General features: G+C 43.5%; 1 protein-coding gene across 3 annotated transcripts in view; it reads left to right on the top strand.

The window, feature by feature from the left end:
* Positions 1–16,531, top strand: part of FAM234B (family with sequence similarity 234 member B) — a 105,631-nt gene that overhangs the window by 19,616 nt on the left and 69,484 nt on the right. For 2 of the 3 annotated variants that reach the window (XM_081589251.1, XM_081589252.1), the window contains one exon: positions 1,455–1,575. The gene's annotated coding sequence lies outside the window, so the exon portion shown is untranslated. Of the gene's footprint in view, positions 1–127; positions 453–1,454; positions 1,576–16,531 lie in introns of those variants that run through there. The other variant, XM_081589250.1, reaches the window with a different exon arrangement.

Here is a 16,531-nt window from a genome sequence, read left to right as displayed (position 1 = left end):
TGGCCCTTATAGGCAGAGCGCACTGGGCTCCGCCCCTCAGAACGCGCTCGGGGTGGCGGGAGGGCGGGGCGCGACTAGTAGGAGTGGCCAAGGTGGGCAGGGCTATCGTCCTCCGCCCCCTCGGAACGGGCTCTGAGAGGCGGGACGCGGCGAGAGGGGCTGAGCAGGAACTGTGCTCCGCCTCTGCCCGGCTGCCCGCCAGTATCCCGCGGGGGAACCGGTTTCTGCCAGTCCAAACCTCCGGTACTAACTGACTTCTTTGCTGGAGGCCTGGATACAGGTGCTCCCCAGGGCGGGACTTAGGTAGCGGTGGTGAACACCCGTCCCTCCACGCCCCCAAACTGTCCCCACTCCGCGTACTCTCTCTGGTACTTGGACGCCAAACTACGGACCCTCCAGATACTTCGCGTGCTTTGCGGGGCCTCCACCCACCAGGCTCTGTACCCAGGCAGGTACTGTACCAGGTTCACAGTCTTTGTAGCCCTCACCCCTAGGGACCCCCGGCTGCGGCATCTCCACCGATAGAGGTCCTAGTTTGCCCCCCACCTGCACCCCTGCCCTTCTACCTTTCATCCAGACGATTGAAAAAGCATATTAACTAGATTTCTACTTAGCACTTTCTTTATCCAACCCGTTTTAGTCACAGATTCTACGTTAATTTCCCAAATTACAGCTTTTCGGATTTACTTCTTCTATTCAAAACATTCTAACCAATTTTATTACCATTTATTGAGTGTCTGCTGTCCCTACCAAATATTTTACAAACATTATCTCTCCTCATCACACCACTAAACGTATTTTATAGCCATTTTACAAAGGAGAAACCCGAAGTTCAACATAATTATGACTTTCTCAATAAAGTGACTTTAAAAGAGTAAAGTGGCTTTCCCAAGGCCAAAAGCCGCCGCTATGTGGTGGCGTAGCCAGGATTTGAATCTGTGACTGCGGTTCAGTGTCCATTATGCGTTTTTATTTTATTTACTTGACTGTGTCAGGGTCATAGTTGCAGCACAGGGGATTTTCAGATCTTCCACGTGTCATGTAGGATCTTTGTTCCCCAACCAGGGATCGAACTCACGGCCCCTTCATTGCAAGGTGGATTTTAAACCAATGGTTCCACCAGGCAAGTCTCAGTATCCGTGATGCATTTATTGAACCCTGACACCCTGATCTTTTACAGATCTCCATACACCCTCTGAATATTCCTGCCTCTGCCTCACTGAGGCCTCCATCAGGATGTCCTCCCCTTCTAACTTACTCTTTGAAACTTGAATTCTCTGAAAATCCAATTTTCACTGTGTCTTCAGTAACGCTGTGCTCCTTCTCTCTGAACTCATCGTACCATTTTGTTTATTCGAATGTTCTCTCCACACCAGGATGCTTTTTGCATATTTGCCCACTGGTTACACTGTCATCTGGGATTGTCAACCTAATTGTTTGCTTCCTTTGTGCAGGCTTTTCTGAACCAACACTGAGGAACCTCTTGCTGTGCCTGTATCTTGGGATCGAAGACCTTGAACCCAAGTGGGGCAGTGGGAATCAATAATGGTGATACTAATGACCTCCAGTTTTATGGTAACAGATATTAACTTTATTACCTGTGGATAAAAAGGCTTACTTTTTGACAAATATTTGTTGACTGCTATAAAATAAGTGGCCACTTAATTATTTTATATTTTCTTGACTTTTATAAGATGACATTGATCATAAGAGGCATGTTATTTTACATCCCACTAACGTAGAACACAAATGCTAACAAGTTAACTGTGATGTTCAGTTGATTTTACAGCATCCAGAGATATTAAAATGTGAAGTAGCATGCAGCTTACAATTCATAAGAAATTGTATGTTGCTCTCAAGAGCCCCTAAGAGGGGCTGCTCATAGCCATGTCTTTTGTTATAAATGAAGATCTTCAAGGGTAAAGATCTATTTTGCTTTAGCCTTTTCCTCACTCACCACTGCCAGGGGTTCCATAATGACTGTTGAATGATTAACAAAGCTGGTCTTGATATTAGAGCTGATCATCTATTTTATCTTATTTTATTTATTTATTTATTTAAATAAATTTATTTATTTTAGTTGGGGGCTAATTACTTTACAATATTGTAGTAGTTTTTGCCATACAGTGACATGAATCAGCCATGGGTTTACATGTGTTCCCCTTCCTGGACCCCCTCCCACCTCCCTCCCCATCCCATCCCTCTGGGTCATCCCATTGCCCCAGTCCTGAGCATTTGTCTCACGCATCGAACATGGAATGGTGTTCTGTTTCACATATGATAATATACGTGTTTCAATGCTATTTTCCCAGAACGTCCCACCCTCACCTTCTCCCTCAGAGTCCATAAGACTGTTCTATGCATCTGTGTCTCTTATTCTGTCTCGCATATAGGGTTATCGTTACCATCTTTCAAATTCCATATATATGCATTAGTATACTGTATTGGTGTTTTTTTTTCTGGCTTACTTCACTCTGTATAATGGGCTCCAGTTTCATCCATCTCAATAGAAGCGATTCAAATGTATTTTTTTTAATGGCTGAGTAATATTCCATTGTGTATATGTAGCACAGCTTCCTTATCCATTCGTCTGCTCATGGACATCTAGGTTGCTTCCATGTCCTGGCTATTGTAAACAGTGCTGCGATGAACATTGGGGTACACACGTCTCTTTCAATTCTGGTTTCCTCGGTGTGTATGCCCAGCAGTGGGATTGCTGGGTCATATGGCAGTTCTATTTCCAGTTTTTTAAGGAATCTCCACACTGTTCTCCATAGTGGCTGTACTAGTTTGCATTCCCACCAACAGTGTAAGAGGGTTCCCTTTTCTCCACACCCTCTCCAGCATTTATTGCTTGTAGACTTTTGGATAGCAGCCATTCTGACTGGTGTGAAATGATACCTCATTGTGGTTTTGATTTGCATTTCTCTAATAATGATCATCTATTTTAGTTACTAAACTAGGTACAGTGAAAAGGGGCCTAATTCTTCATGTGGCCACGTAGCAGAAACATTTAGGAGTCAGAAGACATCTGTTCAGAAGATTGCAGGCCTCAGGTTTTTAAAAAAATATTTATTTATTTATTTTTGACTGTGCCGAGTCTTTGTTGCTGCATGGGCTTTTCTCTGGTTGCTGTGAGGAGGGGCTACTCTAGTTGCAGTGCACAGGCTTCCCATTGCTGTGGCTTCTCATGTTTTGGAGCATGCTGGCTTCAGTAGTTGTGGCTCCTGGGATCTAGAGCACAGACTCAATAGTTGTGTCGTATGGGCATGTGGGATCCTCCCGGATCAGGGATCGAACCCATGTCTCCTTCACTGGCAGGTGAAATTATTTACCACTGAGCCACCAGGGAAGCCCCAGGCCTCAGTTTTTACATCTGCAAAGTTGGGATTTTAATGTCAACTCACAGTGCTGCTGGGTGGATTAAAAGAGCCTGTCAGGTACTTAAAAGCGCCATGTACACTGTTAAGGGCTAGACTCTCTCCCTGCCAACTCCGTCCCCCATAACCCCAACCCCCTCTCCCCCCTCCCCACCACCCTCCCTGCCACCCCACCCTTCCTGCTAGCCAGCAAGTTGGTTTTGCTACCAAGAACTGAACCCAGCTACTTCAAGACTGTACCAAAGTTAGACCGCTGTCTTAATAAAACAGCCCTGGCTTGGCTTGCTTTTTGATTGAATTAATTTGATCAACCCCTTACCTAAATGCCTGAGAAAAAAAGAGTTTCTCTTTGATGGAAAATATACTATGTATTCTTTACAGTTATACTACTGCTGCAATGACCATGCAAGTTAAAATAATGCCAAGTGATCTTAATATTTAATGGGAAAAATAACTGTGGCACGGCCTTTAAAATGTGTTGTCAAAACATTCAAAATGCTTATTATCAGTTAGAAATGTATAGGGGAACTTTAAAACCCTAATATTTAGTACACTGTGATTTGAAACATTAGAAACATTGAGAATTAAAGTGTGTTATTTTGTTGTTATAAAACATCAACAAAAATATCACTTGCACATTAAAAATATTGGCATTTTACTTAAATATTGATGATGAATAATATACTAACAATACTACCAGTAGCATCAATGCAATGAAAGCAGCCTCTCAACTATGGCAACTTTACTAAGTGACAATTATAACTTAGTTTCACCTCCACGCCAAGAGAAAAAGTTGCTTTGAACATGCTGGTAAATCAAGTTTTTGAGCCTTAAAAGCAGAAACTGAGAATTAGGCTCAGGACTGTTGTGTCCAGGGGAGAGCTGTAGGTTGGAGAAATAGATACAAAAGACATCAGCATTTTTGGCTAGTCCTTGGCACCTTGGAAGTGATGAAATTGCCCCGTAGTGTATGTAGAACAGGAAAAGAGCCTAGGACAGGACACTGAGGGATACCAGCCTTTAAGGGGACAGGCGATGGGGGACAGCTGGGTAAGGAGGATGAGGGAACCTGATGACACAAGGAGGGGGATATCCAGAGACCCGGTGAGCCAAGTCAAGAGAAGAGGATGTTCCTAGAGGAGTGATGGGCAGTGATGAATGCTGCCAAGAATTCACGGAAAAAGGGTCTGGGAAGTGGCCACTGGATGTAGCAATAAGAACGCCTTTGACCTTGGCCAGAACAGTCACAGTGCAGGCTGGTGGGGGCAGACTCCAGGAGTGGATGGTGAAGAAGTGGACACAACACAGTTAGGTTGTTAAAAGGAGGAGTAGAATACACAGCAGTGTGTGCTACTTCAAATGGAGAAGTGACCTTTGAACCCAGACCTGAAGTAATGAGGGCATAATCAAGGAGATAACTGGGGGAGTTTTCACGTCACTGAGAAGAGCACGTGCAAAGGTCCTGTGGTGGGCGAGTATCCAGAAAGTTGAGGAAAATGAAGAGGCTGGTGCAACTGGAGAAGGGGAGAGGTATTGGCAAGAATAGCTCAGACTGGACCCTGGAGCCAAGCTGCCTAGGTTCAAGGCCCAGCTTTACTGCTTATGAGCTGAATGACTTCAGACAAGTTATTTGTCTTCTCTGTGCCTCAGGGTTATCATCTATAAAATGAGGATAACAATAATATCTTCCTTGTAGGCTTCTTCTGAGAGTGAATAATTACAAAGCGCTCAGAACGGTGCCTGGCACATTGGAAGTTGAGGAAGATGTGTGTAGATCTATGTCTCTTATATTGGTTTGTTTCTCCAGCGAGTTCTGGCAAATACACATGGGGTGCAGGGCAGATCAGGTAGGACCTGGTGGGTGTGAAAGGAAAACAAACGTGGACTTGGTATTGCTAAGAGAGCTCTCTAGTATACGTGCCGCAGAATCAAGTTCTCTAAAATGGAGCCAGGTTGGGCAGCAAAGGAGACACACATGTAAAGAACAGACTTTTGGACCCAGTGGGAAGAGAGGGTGGGATGATTTGAGAGAATAGTATTGAAACATACATATTACCATATGTAAAATAGATAACCACTGTGAGTTTGATGTATGATGCAGGGCACCCAAAGCTGGTGCTCTGGGACAGCCTGGAGGGATGGGGTGGGGAGGACTGTGGAAGGCAGGTTCAGGATGAGGGGGACATATGTATGCCTATGGCCAGTTCATACTGATGTATGGCAAAAGCCATCACAATATTGTAATTATCCTCCAACTGAAATAGATAAATTAAAAAAAATAAAATGGAGCCGGAGGCCATTAAGGGCGTATGATTTATGTACGTCAGCCTGGATGGGAATCTGCCTTTTTGACCACTTATTGTCAATGCAGGCATCCAGAATATCTGCAGAATTTTCTAGAAGCTCAAGATACTTAACCAATCCTTTCCCTAAAGAAACTGAGACAGTCTGCCCACTTATTAGACCCGTACCCCTAGAACAGCCTGTGACAGCCTGTCCCTAGGGACAAATACCTCTTTTTTTATGTCAGACTATGGCTTTGTGGCTTTTGCCTCAATTAGGCCCCTGACTCTTTCTATTTCCCAGAACACTCTTTCAGTTTGACTCAAATCTGTGTTTCCTGAATTACAGTTCTTAACGCCCCCCAAATAAATGTTCTTCTTATTTGCAGCTGTCTGTGGGTTTTGTTTTGGGGGCGAGGTTCACATACATCATTCATTATAAGGACTTTGGCTTTATTCTGAGCAAGTAGAGAAACCACTGGAGGGATGAAAAAGGTCTCCCTTGCTACTGTGTTGTTGATCACAGGTGGTGGGGACAAAGGCTGATGCAGAGAGACCAGGCAGCTGGCCCTGGAGTTGATGCAGAGAGAGATACTGATGCTTAGACAAAGGTAGGCGCTGTGGGGATGGTGAGAAGTGGTTTTGCTCTAGATGAACTTGAAGGAACAACTAACGGGATTTTGCTGGTGAAATGGGCTGTGAGGTGTTGAGGATGCCTCTGAGGTGTTTAGCCTGAGCAGCTGGGAGAATGAAGAACCTTAAAAATCTAGCAGGGGGATTTCCCTGGTGGTTCAGAGATTAAGAACGCACCTGTCAATGCAGGGGACACGGGTTCAATCTCTGGTCCGGGAAGATTCCATATGCCACAGAGCAACTAAGCCCATCAGTCAGTCAGTTCAGTCGCTCAGTCATGTCCGACTCTTTGCAACCCCATGGAAAGCAGGACACCAGGCTTCCCTGACCATCACCAACTCCCGGAGCTTGCTCAAACTCATGTCTATCAAGTCGGTGATGCCATCCAACCATCTCATCCTCTGTCAACCCCTTCTCCTCCTGCCTTCAGTCTTTCCTAGCATCAGGGTCTTTTCCAGTGAGTCAGTTCTTCGCTTCAGGTGGCCAAAGTATTGGAGTTTCAGCTTCAACATCAGTCCTTCCAATGAGTATTCAGTACTGACTTCCTTTAGGATTGACTGATTTGATCTCCTTGCAGTCCAAGGGACTCTCAAAATTTTTCTCCAACACCACTGTTCAAAAGCATCAATTCTTTGGTGCCCGCGCGCTGCAGCTAAGCCCGAGCACTGCAGCTATTGAGCCCGTGCCCTAGAGCCCAGGCTCTGCAACAAGAGAAGCTACTGCAATGAGAAACCTGCGCACTGCAACTAGAGAGTGCTTCTCGCTCTCCACAACTAGAGAAAGCCTGTGTGCAGCAACAAAGACCCAGTGCAGCCAAAAATAAGTGAATAAATTTTAAAAAATCTAGCAGGTAGGACAGCAGCGGTGGGAGGGTGGATCTTTATGGTCCTTCCTCAGGACTGGGTGTTGATGCTGTCTGTCCATCTTCCTCTCCTAAATTCTCCTTTGCTTCATATACTCACCTCCAGGTTGCAATTGTTCAAATGAGGACAAATAGCCATGAGTTTTTAGCTACAGTACAGTCTAAATTCAAACTCAAAAATGGACTTATTTTTTCCAGCCTCAGCTCTCACATCAACATCACATTTTGACAGTGTTCTGACCTCCGGTTCCCTAGAGTCATGGCTTCTCAAGCAGTGCCCTTTCCCACCGCAGTTTCTGCTTCACATTTGTTCGTCAGAGTTGCCCGTGTGAGCATTTTTCGCCAACAAAACCATCTGCACCAGAAGGGCATTCAAGCGTTTAAGGCAGCGCACACGCACACACACACATGACTGCAGTGTCTGTAGTGAGTCTTTTCAGTATCTACCATTCCTGATAATGGGATTTAATTTTTTAATTAATTTTTTTTTTGTTGGACTATAATTGCTTTATAGTGTTGTGTTAGTTTCTGCTGTACAACAAAGTGAATCAGCTACATGTATACATCTAACCCTCCCTCTGAAGCCTCCCTTCCACCTGCCCCATCCCACCCCTCTAGGTCATCACAGAGCACCGAGCTGAGCTCCCTGTGCTATACAGCTGCTTTCCACTGGCTAGCTATTTCACATGGTAATATATATATATATATATATATGGCTATTCTCCCAGTTCATCCCATCCCCACCTTCCCCTGTTGTGCTCACGTATTCGTTCTGTACGTCTGCTTCTCTCTTCCTGCCCTGCAAGTAGGTGCTTTACAGTCAAATCTCAGCATTTAATCTCTTCCCCACACCAGTGGTCATAGCAAGGAGCACTTGATCTTGTGTAGCTCAGCCCTGAGGTAATGACTGAGAAGGCCTATCCAAAAGACACCCCCATTTTATGTCTTTGGCCCCTGAGATGGTGGCACAGATATTGGGTTGGTCAAAAGGTTGTTTGGGTAAACCTGAACGAACCTTTTGGCCAAGCTAATATTTTTCCTGTCGTGAGCAGGCTCAGGCTAGGACTTTGCCTGCCTTGTGAACTCTGCCCGAGATCTCATCCTCACTCAGCAGTGAGATTTCAGAGTCTGGAGAGACCACAGCAGGGCCATGACCTGCTGCGGAAGGAGGTGACGTGTACATGGGAGGAAGTGAGGCCCCAGTAGTCAACAAAAACTGGTGAGCTCGACGTGCCAGGTGCTGGACTACAATCACGACCTTGCACATGTGTTTACAATGCTTCTCCATCATGGAATTTCATGCTTCTAAGTATTGGTGAGAATTTATGATCCCTGGTCATAGACTGAAAGAAACTTACAAGACATAGCACATTATATGGACTCTCTTTGGAGCTTGATTTAAACAAACTAAAGTTAAAATTTTTTTTCCAAATAACCCAGAAAATTGAACCCAAGAATTATTGTCTGTGTTGTTGGGTATAAATGAATGTGCTTATAGTTAAAGGGTTCCTCTGATGAGGAGTAAGATACTTGGTGGTGGTGGTGGTGGTTTAGTCGCTAAGTTGTGTCCGACTCTTTGTGACCCCATGGATTGTAGCCTGCCAGGCTCCTCTGTCTGTGGAATTTCCCAGGCAGGAATACTGGAATGGGTTGCCATTTCCTTCTCCAAGGGTTCTTCCCCACCCAGGGATCAAACCCACTTCTCCTGCATCACAGGTGGATTCTTTATTACCGCCGAGCCACCATGGAAACCTACTCACATGCTCTCAAAGTATCTTTCCACGAAGAGTAACAGTGCAGTGGAGAAACTGGACAGTACCTCTCCTAAATCATAATTGACCACAATTGATATAACCAACATGGGTTAGCATGCCTCTGGATCAATACTCTGAGAACAGGAAATCACCCATGGGTCTTTCATTCCAGCCATAGATTTATCACCTGAATCTATCCATAAAGACAACAGAAACCACATAGATACAAATTGTATGAAATTGCTGACCTGTATTCTTTTAAAATGCCAGTATCTTAAAAGACAAGTGAAGGCTGAGGAATTGATTGAGGTTGAAGGAGACTAAGGGCTTCCCCAATGGCTCAGTGCATAAAGAATCTGCCTGCAAAGGCAGGAGATGTAAGAGACGCAGATTTGATCCCTGGGTGGGGAAGATCCCCTGGAGAAGAAAATGGCACCCCACCCCAATATTGTAGCCTGAAGAATCCCATGGACAGAGGAGGGCTACAGCCCAAAGGGTTGCAAAGAGTTGAACATGACCGAGTCACTATGTATGAAGGAGACTAAAGGAATGTGATAACTAAATGGTGTCTGCGATTGTGGAATGGACCTTGGTCTAGGAAAAAAAGCTATAAAGAAAGTACTGGAATAATCATTTGCTTTGGAATGAGGACGGCAGTTTAGATAGATATACCAGCGTTGGAGTTCCCCATATTGGTGACTGTATTGTGGTTGTGTGAGAGAACATTCTTGTTCTTGGGAAATATACACGGAGAATTTAAGGGGTAAAGAGGGCATGATCCATGTAAACTGTGATGGAATGGTGCACAGGTGAGTTATAGTATGTACACATACACACACATAGAGTCTCTCTCTTCTAATATTTTAGTGTCCTCCTTCTAGTTTAGTATCCTCCACCTGTACTGATCTTCTCTGCACTCCTCAAGAAGGGAATCTTGTTCGAGATCAGATCCCTCTTCCTTTGCTTGGAATATTCTTCTGCTCAGAAGTTCACGTGGTTGGCTCCTCCTCCTCTCACCTCTTGGCTCACCTCTTCAGAGAGACTTTCCTTGATGGAACCTAAACTGTTCCATCTCCCACAGAGCACTTATTACCATCTAAACATATAGAATGCATTTCTATACTTTTTTCCCTTCTGTCTGCCCCCTCTTCCTAGAATGTACACAGCGTGAGAAGAGGCACCTTGATCAGGACTCTGTTCCCCAGTAACCAGGACAGCACCAGAAACCTAGGTTCCCTGTATGTGCTTGTTGAATGAATGGAGGTGGGCCAGGGTGAGACGGCGTGAGAGGGCGGGACTCCAGGAGGAAAGCTGGCCACGTGAACATGATTATTGGAGAGACTGTGAGTATGTGTCCGTGTGTGTGCTGATGTCTAGCATTCTCTCCTATACCAAGTACTTTTATTATTATTATTTAAATCGGTTTTTACTTTTTGGCTATGCCACGAGGCATGTGGGATCTTAGTTCCTCAACCAGGGGTTGAACTTGGTACCGCCTGCATTGAAAGCTCAGAATCTTAACCACTGGATTGCCAGGGAAGTCCCCTAAGTACTTTTTTTTTTTAGCAGAGATAAGGAAAAAATTGTGCATAGTTCGTATTTGAATCTTAAGGTTGATCACAATCAGCAGTTTTACAGAAAAAGAGGAATCCAAAGAGAGGAACTCTATTGACATGTCCATAACTCAAGTGTAGTATCAGCTATTTCTTTCTGATGGCAGGGTCTATATTAAAATTGCAGTTAGAATGGAGAAAGGATCTGGTTCTTTACTTACATCTGCCTGGATGGATTGTCTTTATTTTAAGAAGTTTCCCTTCCATCTTCTCCTGTTGAGAACAAGGTTGTAATCTCCCCATTCTGAGGGATCAGTGCCCGGGTCTCATCTTTGGCTCTCTTCCTCTTCGTTTCTTTATGATTCCTTTTTTATGATAATTTTGTGTGTGGGCCTGTGATGTGTGTGGGCCTATGATGTGGCTTTAGTTACAGTGTGCTCTTGCATCTCCTGTATCACTTGGGAAGCCTGTTATCAATGCAGATTCTTTAGCCCCAAATCAGAATCTCTGGGAGGGGCAACAGGGAAACTAACTTTTAAAATTTCATACATTTTTGGAGTAAAATGCATATTTCAGACACTAAAAATGTTCTGAAGGATGTGTTGTAAAGAGTTTCCATCTGGCCCCTCTTTTCCAACCACTCACTTCCCTTTCTCAGAAGTATGTATTATTATGTTAGTTTCATATATAGTTTTTCTTAAGATTTTTTTTTTTGTACATAGATAGTCAAATACACACATATAGTCTTCCCCCCTTTCCTTATTACACAAATGATAGCTACTATACTCATGGTTTCTGTTCATTGTTTTCTTTTCATTTGCCTGTATATCTCAGAAATTATGCCAAGTTTTGGGGAGGGCGGCATTTTTCAGTTATCATTCCTGTTGTTAATTTCTGGTTTAATTCCACTATGATCTGAGAAATGCTTTTGTGTGACTTTTAGTCTTAAATTTGCTAAGATGTGTTTTATGGCCCAGAATGTGTTCTTCTGAGGTGAGTGTTCTGTGTGGGCTTGAGAAGAATGTGTATTCCTGCTGTGGTTGGATGAAATAATCTATAAATGTTAACTAGACCAAGTGATTGATAATGCTGCTCACATCAGTTATATCCTTATTAATTTTCTGCCTGCTTGATCTGTCAGTTACTAATAGGAATATGTTGGTGTCTCCAATTACAACAATCGAAAGCAATTTGTCTACTTCTCTATTCAGCTTGGACTTGACCATCTTGAAGATTGGTATATCTTCTTGGAAAATTGACCCCTTTATCATTATGCAGTGCCCCTCTTCATCTCTGAAGAGTTTCCTTGATCATGATTCATGACAAAATGTTTGGTCTAAATTTTCATCAAATCTATAGAGATATTTTTTTCTGGCATTTTTTAATTCCCTCTTTTTTTTCCAGCTCCTCTCCCCCATTTTTCCCCCTTGTTATTTCTCTGAACAGCTGCTATGCTAGTTCCAATTTGATTACTCAGTTTTGAATGGATTTCCCACCCCCTCCCACCCCTATGGAGTTGTATATATGAGAGGTGAGTGTATTTCTGTCACAGATACCATAGAAAGAAGTTTCAGGATGGAGTGCTTAAAGGCCTTCTGATACTTCTGCACAATAAAACTTGAGAACCGTTGTTTATGATTTCCATGGAGCTCAAGAGAATTAGTGGGGTATTTGAACCCAGCTAAGCTAGAACTTTTTTTGGGCTCCAAAATCACTGCTGATGGTGATTGCAGCCATTAAATTAAAAGATGCTTACTCCTTGGAAGGAAGGTTATGACCAACCTAGATAGCATATTGAAAAGCAGGGACATTACTCTGCCAGCAAAGGTCCGTCTAGTCAAGGCTATGGTTTTTCCAGTAGTCATGTATGGATGTGAGAGTTGGACTGTGAAGAAAGCTGAGCACTGAAGAATTGATGCTTTTGAACGGTGGTGTTGGAGAAGACTCTTGCAGACCCTTGGACTGCAAGGAGATCAGACCAGTCCATCCTAAAGGAGATCAGTCCTGGGTGTTCATTGGAAGGACTGATGTTGAAGCTGAAACTCCAATACTTTGGCCACTTCATGCAAAGAGTTGACTCATTGGAAAAGACCCTAATGCTGGGAAGGATTGAGAGCAGGAGGAGAAGGGGACGACAGAGAATGAGATGGCTGGATGGTATCACCGACTCGATGGACATGAGTTGGGTAAACTCCGGGAGTTGGTGAGGGACAGGGAGGCCTGGCGTGCTGCGATTCATGGGGTCGCAAAGAGTCGGACACAACTGAGCGATTGAACTGAACTGAACTGAAGCTAGAACTGCATTTCTTAGAATTTCCTTCCTTGTGTGGTTCCAGGTTGGGATTGGTGATAGAAGAATTTTGTGTAGGATCTTGAAAGGTGGAATGGAAGAAGCAGTCTTTTTTTTAATATAATTTAATTTTTATTGAAGTATAGTTGATTTACAACATTGTGCCACAGTGTTGTGCACAACATTGTGCTGTTCTCTATGTCTCTGAGTCTTTTTCTGCATTGTAGATAAGTTCATTTGTGCCATATTTTAGATTCCACATATAAGTGATATCATATGGTATTTGTCCTTTTCTTTCTGACTTACTTATATGACAACCTCTAGGTCCATCCATGTTGCAGAAAGAGAGACAGACAGACAGAGTTATACACTATACAGTTATAGTGTATACACTGTATAGTGTATAACTCCACTATATACATTTGGACATTCTTTTTTTAAAATATTCTTTTTTCACTATGGCTTGTCACAGGATATTGAATATAGTTCCCTGAGCTATACAGTGGGACCCTGTTGTTTATCCACCCTATGTATGGATTAGTTTATGTCTGCTAATCCCAAACTTCTAGGTCTTCCCTCCTACTTCCTTCTTCCCCTTGGCCGCCACAGGGCTGTTCTCTGTCTGTGAGTCTTTTTCTGTTTTGTAGATAAGTTCATTTGTGCCATATTTTAGATTCCACATACAAGTGATATCATATGGTATTTGTCATTTTCTTTCTGATTAGTATGATAACCTCCAGGTCCATCTATGTTGCAGAAACAGCCATTTTTTAATGCTCTCAAGGTCAGTGGAGGGCATCAGTTGCTATTGCAACTCAGACACATTATTACTGAGCTGCTGGTTTATCTTGTTGGCCTAGAGCAGAAACCTGTAGTTCCTTCAGCTCCTGATGGACCTTTTCCTTTGACTTCTCTGTGCTTTTGGGCAAAGGAGAAAATACAGCTCTGTGATGACAGATGACAGAGTCTGGGAGAGTGAGTGCAGCCCTGGGACAAAATAGCGAATGAGTAGCTGTCCAGACCACGTTAAAAAAAAAAAGAGAAAAACCAGTCCTCTTTATTACTAGGAAATGAAAAGAATGTGCTTGCCAGATCAGTAGTGTGTACTACGTGACAAAAACTGTGTTGTTCTGTTTCAATAAAGGTGTCACATCTGGTGTAGCACCTGTGATTGGGACAACCCTTACTTCAGTTTGTATCAGTTTGTAGGAGTAGTAGTTGTAGAGTTCCTCGGTGGCTCAGACGGTAAAGAATCTGCCTGCAATGTTGGAGACGCGGGTTCTATCCCTGGGTGGGAAGATCCCCTGGAGAAGGAAATGGCAACCCCCTCCAGTATTCTTGCTTGGAGAATCCCATGGACAGAGGAGCCTGGTGGGCTAAGTCCATGGGGTTGCAAAGAGTTGACTGAGTGACTAACACTGAGTAGTGAACCAGCCTCTGTCAATCTTTTTTCTTTCTTTTTTCTTTTTTCTTTTCTTTTCTTTTCTTTGAATTAGAAAGGTAAATTAAACTGGGATATAATGGGGACCATCATCTCTGCCTCCTTTAATTCTTTGAAGGTGGTGCTGATTTCTGTAATTCTTCCCAGTATATGGTATTCTGATCCACACTATCATGGGTAGAAGAGAAGGCAGGAAATTTCAGAGGCTTTCACTTGGCCATTTCTACCATAATGACTGTTACAGGACAGGCCAAGGAATAAATCCGAGGGGTTTTCCTGTTTTTAAGTATTAATACATCCATCCTAAGGATGCAGTCAGGGGTTTGCCAACCACTGGTAGGTCTATGCACCCATTGTATCCACCATGAGATGAACTTGGGCTAGGACACCGTATCTCTTCTGGCTTTCTTTTTATTTCTTTTCTTTTTTAAAAATATAGTTTATTTGTTTGGTCACACCAAGTCTTAGTTGTGGCATATTGGATCTAGTTCCCTGACCAGGGAGTAAAACCCAGGCCCCCTGCATTGGAAGCATGGAGTCTTAGCCACTGGACCACCAGGGAAGTCCCCCTATTTCTTTTCTTTTTTAAGAAGAAAGAAAAGAGAATTTCTTTTGAGCTAAGTTGAAGATTATAACCTGGGAAACAGATTCTCAGAAGCTCCGAGAACTGCTCCATTAATCAGGAGTTAGAGATGCAGTTTTATACATTTTTGAGACAAAGAAATTATGTATCATATTGGCAGGTTAGCATTGTATCCATAGTTCAGCCAACATGGTTTTTTATTTTTGTTTCTAATTATGCATGTGCAGACAAGACTTTGGTCAATGTGACCCATTGTACCCTTGTATGAGATGAAAAAGAAATATATTAATCATAGAATTACAATATTGCAATGCTGGCATCTGAAGAAAGGGGTTAACTTTTTCTCACAGATTTTTGTCCTCCTGTGTTGAGGAGATCTAGTTAATGTATAATGGAGGTGCACTTTGCACATTGGGAAAGGCCCACCACAAAGGGGGCATGTCGTTGTCTTCCTTCCTTTTTCTTTCTGTTTTAGTTTGATTGTCCTGCCACAGAATATTTATGATTTTCTTCAGGTTTCATCAAGTACCAGTTCCTAAAAGTCTGAGCTTGAATGTGTACTTTATCTCTCAGTCACAAATGCTATGTGTTTCCATTTATAGCTTGGGAAATAGTCTAGGTTGTATCATCAATTTGTGTTCCATAGGTAGTGTTTATAAACTGCTAACGATCTCTATTAAAATTTCAGTATTAGAATATTTCAAATTTCTTGTACCTTCTCCATCTTCATAACTTCTTCAGCTCCTGGAAATTTTTTAAATTGTTTTAGGAAGACCCCCTGGTTCTTTAGGGTGAATTGTTTTTCTAAATTTAACATGTTTGGATATGTGTTCAATACATGGGCTGGGTTGGGAAGTACATTTTAATGACATTGTGTTCAGTCGCTCAGTCGTGTCTGACTCTTTGTGGCCCCATGGACTAGAGCCCACCAGGCTCCTCTGTCCATGGGATTCTTCAGGCTAGAATACTAAAGTGGGTTGCCATGCCCTCCTCCAGGGGATCTTCCTGACCCAGAGATCGAACCCGACTCTTATGTCTCCTGCACTGACAGGTGAATTCTCTACTGCTGGACCATTAGGGAAGTCCCTGTCTAACATCCTGGAGTTCTATTCCCATGCACGCCCCAGTTCCTGTTGCTGCATGTTGGCCAGGTATTCAGATTCACAGACTGCATATGCCATATGCTTCCAGAGGAGGAATTCCCCGCGTGGGTTCTGCTCAGACTTGCCTCTAGTCATTGGTTTAAAGGCAAATGGGCAAGATGGAGCCAGAGCTAGAGGAGAACAAGCCGCATTTTGTGAACTACCTGCCCTAGGTGTGATCTGTTGGGGGCTCTCCATTTGAATGGAGTCCGTTCTCTTTTAGCAAGGGGGAGGGAGCAGCTTGGGCCAACCTGGAAGATTAAGAAGTATCAGGGGTCCCGGTGGTTAGGCTCTTGCACCCAGATATCCCCATCTTAGGTCTCTGATTCTCACTATTATCATATCATGTCCTTGATTTTGACATGAGACCTCTTTAGGCTATTGTTCAGTGTTCTTTGAGCACTGCTAGCCCAGCAGTTTGGTATCCCTGGTGGCTCAGTGGTAAAGAACCTGCCTACTAATGCAGGAGACGCAGGGTCCATCTCTGGGTCAGGAAGATCCCCTGGAGAAGGAAATAGCAACCCAATAGATGGTAAAGCATCTGCCTGCAAGGCAGGAGACCCAGGCTCAATCCCTGGGTCGGGAAGATCCCTTGGGGAAGGAAATGGCAA

The sequence above is a fragment of the Giraffa tippelskirchi genome, chromosome 4, assembly GCF_054371585.1.
Source record: "Giraffa tippelskirchi isolate mGirTip1 chromosome 4, T2T-mGirTip1v1.2.pri, whole genome shotgun sequence".
Taxonomy (NCBI): domain Eukaryota; kingdom Metazoa; phylum Chordata; class Mammalia; order Artiodactyla; family Giraffidae; genus Giraffa; species Giraffa tippelskirchi.
This window is presented reverse-complemented; position numbering and strand designations above follow the sequence as displayed.